Source organism: Phascolarctos cinereus, unplaced genomic scaffold (assembly GCF_003287225.1).
Source record: "Phascolarctos cinereus isolate Bilbo 61053 unplaced genomic scaffold, phaCin_HiC Scaffold_7;HRSCAF=346, whole genome shotgun sequence".
NCBI lineage: Eukaryota > Metazoa > Chordata > Mammalia > Diprotodontia > Phascolarctidae > Phascolarctos > Phascolarctos cinereus.
In genome coordinates, this window is record NW_027556180.1 from 177,923,624 (window position 1) to 177,931,507 (window position 7,884).

A 7,884-nucleotide genomic window follows, 5' to 3' on the forward strand; every position below is an offset into this window, starting at 1 on the left:
TTTTCTTGATGTATTTGGGTCTTCCTTTTTAGAAATCAAAAATGTACCAGATCTGAATTGTTAAGGAATCTCCTAGATATTAGTCTCACTAAAACCAAAGGGTCCATAGACACAGTGACCAGAAAACTCTCAGGGAAAACTTCTTCCCTTCTCTCTCTCCATTTTTCTATGATTCTCTGAGTTAAATAGGTTAGGAGAATGCTTGCTATGAGAAAGTTCTAGGGCAGCTTCCTGCACACACACAACTGCCTTCTCTCCCCCATCCCAATGCCACCTCACACAATTTCCAGATTTCATTATTTTTCAAACAGTAGGGTCATGATCAAGTTTGATAGAACTCAGAGCCCTGAGAATTTAGGAAGAGGGGTTGGAGTTGTGGAAAAAACCCTTGATTAGGCATAAGGATACTTGGATTTGAGTTCTGATTCAGATGCTTCCTAGCTTTGTGAGCTTGGACAAGTTACCTAACATTTCTGAATTTCAGGTGCCTTATCAGTAAAATGTGGCAGTGACAATAATATTAACAGCACCTACTTCACAGAGGCACTTTGAGAAAACTACTTGGTAAGCCTCAAGTGTGTTATATATAAATGTGAGTTACATTTTCTTTTCCTGAGGCTAAGGTATCTTTCAAACTCATTAAATTATGAAATTTGCTCTCTCTCTGTCTCTCTTTCTCTCTCTCTCTCTCTCTCTCTCTCTCTCTCTCTCTCTCTCTCTCTGTCTGTCTGTCTGTCTCTCTCTCTCTCCCCCCACTCTTTTTATGTGATAGAAAGGGGAAATTAATTAGACAATATCAAAAGCCTAATAGCTTCATAATGTACCTTCTGAATTTGGGAAAACAGGTGCACCCAGAAAGTTAAAAGTTTACTTTTCATTCCAACCCAGCAAACCATGTTAACATCAGGATCCCATTAAAACTTAATCCCGTTTGCCTCTAGAAAGGTGCAAAATGGTTAATCTTCTGCTTTCAGATAACTCTGAAAGTAGAAGCAGGTGTCTTTTAGGGGAAAGGAGAAGGGTAACTGAGAAAGCCCCAGAGTCCATCCTGAGATAATTTTTGAAAGGATTTCAGCAGCACATATTAATGTTGCGTAGATATCTACACTCCAGTGACTCCAGAGCTCCAGAGGGTGATTTAGAGAGAGCCACTATAAAGGGTAAGGGGCCAAGGGGGTGGGGTGGGGGTTGAGGGGGGTGGGAGAACACAGGGGAAGATAACCCTTCTATTAATTAGTCATATCCTCTATGGAGCGTAAGGACTTCTTGCTGCTTCCATTAGATGGCGCTAAAGACTTTGCAACCTCTTGTAAAATGTGTTATTGTCCGAAACAAAAAGAAACGACATACAAAGGGAAAAGAGGGAAACTGGGGGGTGGGGTGGGGGAGGGGATGCATACTACATACACACATGATTGATAACATTAATATGTAAAGTAAAATACTGTATTGAAATGTATGATTAAAGTGGTGAGGGAAAAACAGGAGCCCTCAAGCAACAAGGCCCACTTTCAAGTTATGTGGTACTAACTTTTGCTTCCCTCTTGCTCTCTTCTCTTCTCTTCCCTTCTCTCTTTTTTCTTTTTTTCTGTATTCTTACTCCTCTTCCTCCTCCTTTTCCTTTTCCTTTTCCTCCTCCTCCTCCTTTTTTTCCTCCTTCCCTTCCTCCTTCTCTCTCCCTTCCTCCCTTCCTCTCCCCATCTTTTTTAGCTTATGCTAGATTACTTCCTCTTCTAAGCCTAAAAGAGAGCACAGAGACCCTGTGTAGGATGCTGAAGCACAAAGACCCAGGATCGCCAGGCCTAGAAAAAAGTAACTTTCCTCCTGTAAAACGTGTTATTGTCCAAAACGAAAATAAATGACATACAAAGGGACATCCCTAGGGACACCAGCCATGTCAGAGTGGCAGGTTTCAGAACGCCTGTATTTGTCTACCATTAAAATATTAAAAGGAGAAACTCTGGAGGGAAGAAAACAGAGGTTAATGCTATGAGAAGATGTGGAACTTCAGTTTAGATTCAAACCTCCAATCCTGACCTACCTTCGAAGAAAATATTTTAAAGGGGGCAGATGACACATGCTAGTGCGGTTTCTTCGTGTGTTTGAAAGTTTACTTTGTTAGTATACTTTATTTTAAGTCAGCTCTATACTCCAGGAGTGTGTTCAAGTTATTCAGGAGTGTATAACGTTGTAGAGACAAAAGTAATGACACCTACATGAATTATAATCGCTTTTCAGGTTTTCCTCCTAAGTCTGCGGGGCATGTGGAAAAAAATAGTTGCAAAATAACTATTTAGCTAGCAGTCTCCTAAAGAGTGTCCTCAACACACCCACCGCTCCAGGCCTCCTCCTTAAACTACTTCTCCAACAACCGGAATCCGTCTCTAAAGTTTCTGTCTGGCGATCTGCGCGCATAGGTTCAAACCTAGGAAAATGGGATCCAAACACAGGGAGGAAGAAAAAAAAACGTCCTTTCCCCTTTGGCTGTGAACTTTCCCTTCTGGTAAGTTCTCCTTTAAGAAATGAACTGTTCCCTATGAATATTTAATGCTGTTTGTCTGAAGTATCCAGATGACGCGTACTGGAGCCTGCCTCACATACAGGTCCTGAATTATGGTGGAGTAAATCAGCACCCTCTAAACGCACCCACCGCAATGAGTTCTGGTGGCATCCAGTTGCTAATGCTATTAAGCATACGTATTCCACACGAGAGAAAAGAAAAGGTTGGGAGAGGAAAAAGGAGGAGGGGGAAGGGGGATTAAAAAGAGGAAGAGGTTGAAGGGAAAGAGGCTGGGGCAGGGGAACCCAGGCTTAGGAATGAGTAAGATATTTTGTTCATTTCCATAAGAAAGCTGAAATCACAGTTGGAAGCAGGATTTCTTGCCCCAACAGCCCCCTTTTCTGCAAGAAGCAGGCTCGCGAGCTCAGAACCATAAGTGTGTACTTTTGTCTTTGATTGTGTAGATAAAATGTGGTTTCATATTTTGCTCAAAATGAGACCGGTTTCCTGTCTGTGTATCGAGTGGAAGAACACCGCAAGGGTAAGTCCAAAGCTTGGGTTAGCTGGCGAGGGAAGGGGGTGGGGGGATTGGGGGCTGGGGATGGGGGAGAGAGAATGGAGAAGACCAAGCAGAAGGATCTTAAACTTCTAGATCACTCCTAGACCGAGAGGACACAAACGAAGATGAAATAAACTGAGTTTAATAAATAAATGGGGGTGGGTCCTCAAGACTGTTGAGAAGGTTATGAATGATCTAGTGACCCTTCCCAGAAGAGAGAGAGAAAATGAGAGTGTCAGAAGACTCCTTACCCAGTTGATCTTCAAATGGGAGGGAGATAGTTTCTCTGCTCCTTAACCAACCCCCTTCCTGCGAATGAATAAAGTTAACTTTCTCTGTTGCTTGATTCCAAATGCGGCTTGGAATTTCTACTTTCGCATGAAGTTACTTTTCAGTGTGAACAGCAGACATGTGTCCTCAATTCTATAGTATATAAAAAAATCTACTAGGTGCTTTATGATTCCATCTGGAGAAATTAAAACCCAGATCTGTAATGTTTATTCTTAGATAGTTTACAAAAAGCGAAAAATGTGTGAGACACATGTCTGCAAATATAACAAAAGTACTTTCCCTTATGCTTAAAAAAGTTGTATGCAAATGGCATCATTTTACCAACTCTACACCACCTGTACTTTGCAGTGAAACTAAATCGGGTCACGCAAAAAGCACCAATCAGATCTAGCAATTAAATGCCAATTATAACTATTAATGAGTTTATTACCAATGATTACAGTTAAGGAATCTAAACTTGCCCACAGTAATCAAGTACTTTTTTTTTTAGCTCTTGTTTTAAAACACTACTACTAGAATTTTCAAAAATCTAACCCCTACTCCCCTCTCAAAAAGAAAGAAATGGTGGAGAATATGTTTTTACATTTCTCTCCAGTAGTCAGCCATGGTCAGTGCTGGACTTATTAGTTTTTGTAAAGTTTATTGCTACTTCGTGTAAACGGAAACTTAGTTCCTTAGAGTGTCGGGTTACCAAAACGTGTAATTGACTATGTAAGCTACAACATCACTTCCCTGGATTGTAAAGCGAGGGGAATCTTCTCCCATTCCTTTGGTAACGTCGGAAACTAGGAAGATTTGAATGAAGGAGTGTTTAAGACTTAAAACGTAGAAATTAATGTAGGGAAGATTGGGAGGTGGGGAAGAGGAGCGGAAGGGTAGGAAAGCAGAAGAAAGTGCTTGCTTCCCCTTACTTTCCCCTCACAAATCCCCATCCTTAAAAATGGGTTTGGCCTGTCACAAGTCCAGCAGCTGTTTGAAAGGCAAATACCCCCAAACAAAACAAAACAAAACAAAAAAAAGTGGAGGGTGTGGTGAGTCCGAAATTGTAAGGTCTTGTGTGGTTGCCACCTTTATTTTTCTTACTATCCTTCGATGCTAGTGTGGGTTCTCCTCCTTTACTATCGCCTCTTTCTATATCGTTGGTTCTTAGTGACATACCGATTTTTACCCAAAATCCAAGTTAGTTAGGGGAAAAGAGGGAAAGGGGAGCCAGGGAGATGGGGAGAGAGAGAGAGAGAGAGAGAGAGAGAGAGAGAGAGAGAGAGAGAGAGAGAGAGAGAGAGAGAGAGAGAGAGAGAGAGATAAAGAAAGAAATAGATTGCCTCTAGGATTCAGAGCCAGAAAGGAGGGGGCAGCTTTTTCCGTGGCTTGCAGCCACTCACCGTGAAGCAGGCTGTGGGCAATTGGGCGTTCAGAGAAAGGGCTGGCGGGTCAATAGGGTGGAGGTCACCTCTGCTCTTTACTTCATATCTCAGCCCATTCTCGTTGGCCTTTTAGACCACTGGGTGCGTTAAAGCGATGAACCTACATTCTATCTTATTTTAGACAACTCCTCCTGAATATCAGCTCGCTTGGTGGAGCTAAGGCAGCAGACATCTGGTTCTGATGTATTTCCCATGTTGGTAGGGAAGTACCTAGGCTGAGATGGCAGAAACATGAGCCGCTTGCAAGAAGTGAGCTCTTTTACCAGGCAGTGTAAAAGTTTTGACAATTTCAGAGCCCTTGGTATTAAGCACATTCCCAAGGCAAGAGGGTATAACTTCATTTACCTGCTCTTTGGGGCTGTTGAGTGTAGCCTAGAAATTGTCAGGGAACAATGAGGCAAAGAGTTCCAGCCTCAGACGAGCCAAGAATTATAGCAGAGAAGAGACCCTTTTTTGAAAATGGGCGGGCAGATATTAATATCGATCAAACAACTGGATGGTTAGGGAAAAGAAAAAAAACTTTCTTCAAAGAAGGAAGAACATTTGCATTCTCTATTCACGAACAATCCCAGATCAGGCATCTATTGCCTATGCCTCACATATTAGTACCCTGTGAGTGAGGCATGGATCAGAAAATCAAACCTATCAAGTCTTTCAACTGAATAGCAGCCCCATCCTCAGAATGTAAGCCCAACAAAATAGCTTGATTCTGTTTAAAAACAAACAAAAAACAAATATCACAGCAACAACCCAAAAAACAACAACCACAAAAACTTGGTGACCTGCTGCAGATTCACAAGATCAGCGCAAGCATGCTTAGATAGGATCAGAGCTAGCACCTATGATGATGTGCAGCTCAGGGTAGGTCAGGGTACTGTTGGCCATAGAAGGTGAAGAGAGAAGGGGGATGGACCTGCTAAAATCAGGAGAATTTGCAGACAATTTTTATGCATTTTCTTTTTCTCTTTCAATCAACCTCAGGCTGAGTAAATGGAAAACATCCAAAGAGCAAAAGAGGGAAGAGGATTCCTTTGGTCTGGTTTTGTGTTTTTGTCTTGTTCTTCCACCTAGATGCCCTCTTCAAAGTTACATAAGAATTGGAAACAGTAAAATAAATTGCTTTAATTGATGATGTGCCATTACCCGGCCACACAGGTATTAGTGGGTCCTTTTTACAAAGCTACTCCTGTGCAGGATTTTCCTCAGGAACCTTCAGAAAGTGTCAAGGTCAGTAGCTGGGAAGTTTTCAATAGGCCTGTTTGCTGAGAAACTGACATTTTCTAAGAGTTGAAGATGTCTTTTTCTTGTTTTACAACTTATTTTTTATTTTAGTTGGCATCTGAAGAGTAAACAAAGCTCTCCATCCTACATTTGAGAGTTAATAGTTGGCTAATAACCCCTCCATAGAAAGACTTTGTTATCTCTTTTAAAACCATCTCTAGCCCTAACCACCTCCTCCCCTCTGAGACACATAACCTATACATATTGATTGGTGGGAGGACAGGACGTTAAAAAAAAAGAATAACTTAGTCCAAAGATGACTATACATATCTTTGGATTAAATTTATACACACACATATACATACATACATGCATATATATGTACATATCTTTCTGTCTAGGACACACACACTTATTTCTAGACAGGAAGAGATTTATTCGTTAAAAAAAAATGTTTGTATGCATGTGTGTCCTAAACAGGAAGAGATTTATTCTAACCTTAAATTCCTCTATGCCAGAAATGGACTTCTAATTTCATGAAATTCTTTTCAGTATTCCCCTTTTCCCATAGCTTTTTAAAGCTGTATAGCTAATAACAATAGCTGGCATTTATATGGTGATTTAAGGTTTGCAATGTGCTTTACATAAGTTATCTCATTTGATCCTCACAATAATTCTGTGAGGAGGTGCTGTTATTATCCCCATTCTACAGATGAGCAAACTAAAGCCTATCTGTAAAGTTAAGTGACTTCGCTTGGGTCACACAGCTAGTAAGTATCCAGGGAGGATTGCAACTCAGGTCTTCTGACTTCAAGTCACCTACCTAGCTGATAGGATTTTAAAGGGTACTGTGTGATGCAGTTTATATCAGCAACTCTTCCTACCACTCCCCTCAATACAATATTATAGTTGGAGAACTAGGTGGGGGATATTTCCCTCTTTGGTCCAGGATACTTGACCAGGCATAGATACACCATTATGCTGCACAAAATGCAATAAATGAGCAGCCAAAAATCCTTATTTGCGATTGTGTTTAACTGGTATCACTTTGAGACTTACTGTCCCTTTCCAGCAGTAGGGTAGAAATGCATGAAAAAGTTTTCTTAGGTTTCAGAAAGGGGAGTATAATTTAGGTCTGAGCAGATGACTCTGACCAGACACACTTCTAGGGTTAGGGCTTCATTCTAGGCTTCTCCCACAAAACTTTCCCTGGGAAATTTTGGGATGATAGATGAGTAATGCAAAACAGTCCAGTTTTACATCTCTAGAAAGTAGGAAACATTTTCATTTGTTAGCTTAAATTAAAAAGGTTTGAATGGGCTCAAGGGTGAGTGTTTCACAGTAATGTTTTTTTTTTTATTGACCACATTTTGATATAGTGAGTCATTTTTACAAAGCTACTTTTGTGCCAGGATTTTCTCAGGAACCTTCAGAAAGTGTCACCCACTTTCCCTTCCCCTATCCCCTTCAAAAGTCTTGGCCTGTCCCACTTTGCCCTAAAGCACATAAAGAATGACCTTGGGATCTAGGTCAGAGTTAATCTGGCAATAGCCATCTGGACTTCAATTCTACTCCTGAAATCTATGCCTAATCTATCTCTTCTCTCTATCAGAAGTCTTATTACCTGAGACTCTATTCTCAAAGCACTTTTCCTGCTTTCTCAGAGAATGAGATAGAAAGGAAGTGGGAAATCCTGAAAATAGGGATTTGGGGTTTCTTAAGGTAAAGGGTAGTTAGAAGATTGTACATCCTGAAGGCACTGAAATCAGAGGGACATATCCAGGTAGGAGATGACAGACTTTTTCTTCTTCTTTTTTAATCTTTGAGATTAGAGCCAAACACTTCTTTTGATAGATTTCAGTGCTTTTCTCACCAGCCTAGACATAGGG

At 40.9% G+C, this 7,884-nt stretch overlaps 1 long non-coding RNA gene across 2 annotated transcripts in view; it reads left to right on the forward strand.

The window, feature by feature from the left end:
- The first annotated feature begins 2,277 nt into the window (after window positions 1–2,277).
- LOC110209411 (uncharacterized) overlaps window positions 2,278–7,884 on the forward strand; it is a 6,775-nt gene continuing 1,168 nt past the window's right edge. The window contains exons 1-3 of one of the 2 annotated variants that reach the window (XR_002324809.2): window positions 2,278–2,503; window positions 2,965–3,041; window positions 5,756–6,001. This is a non-coding gene — a long non-coding RNA (uncharacterized LOC110209411). Of the gene's footprint in view, window positions 2,504–2,587; window positions 2,724–2,964; window positions 3,042–5,755; window positions 6,002–7,884 lie in introns of those variants that run through there. The other variant, XR_002324808.2, reaches the window with a different exon arrangement.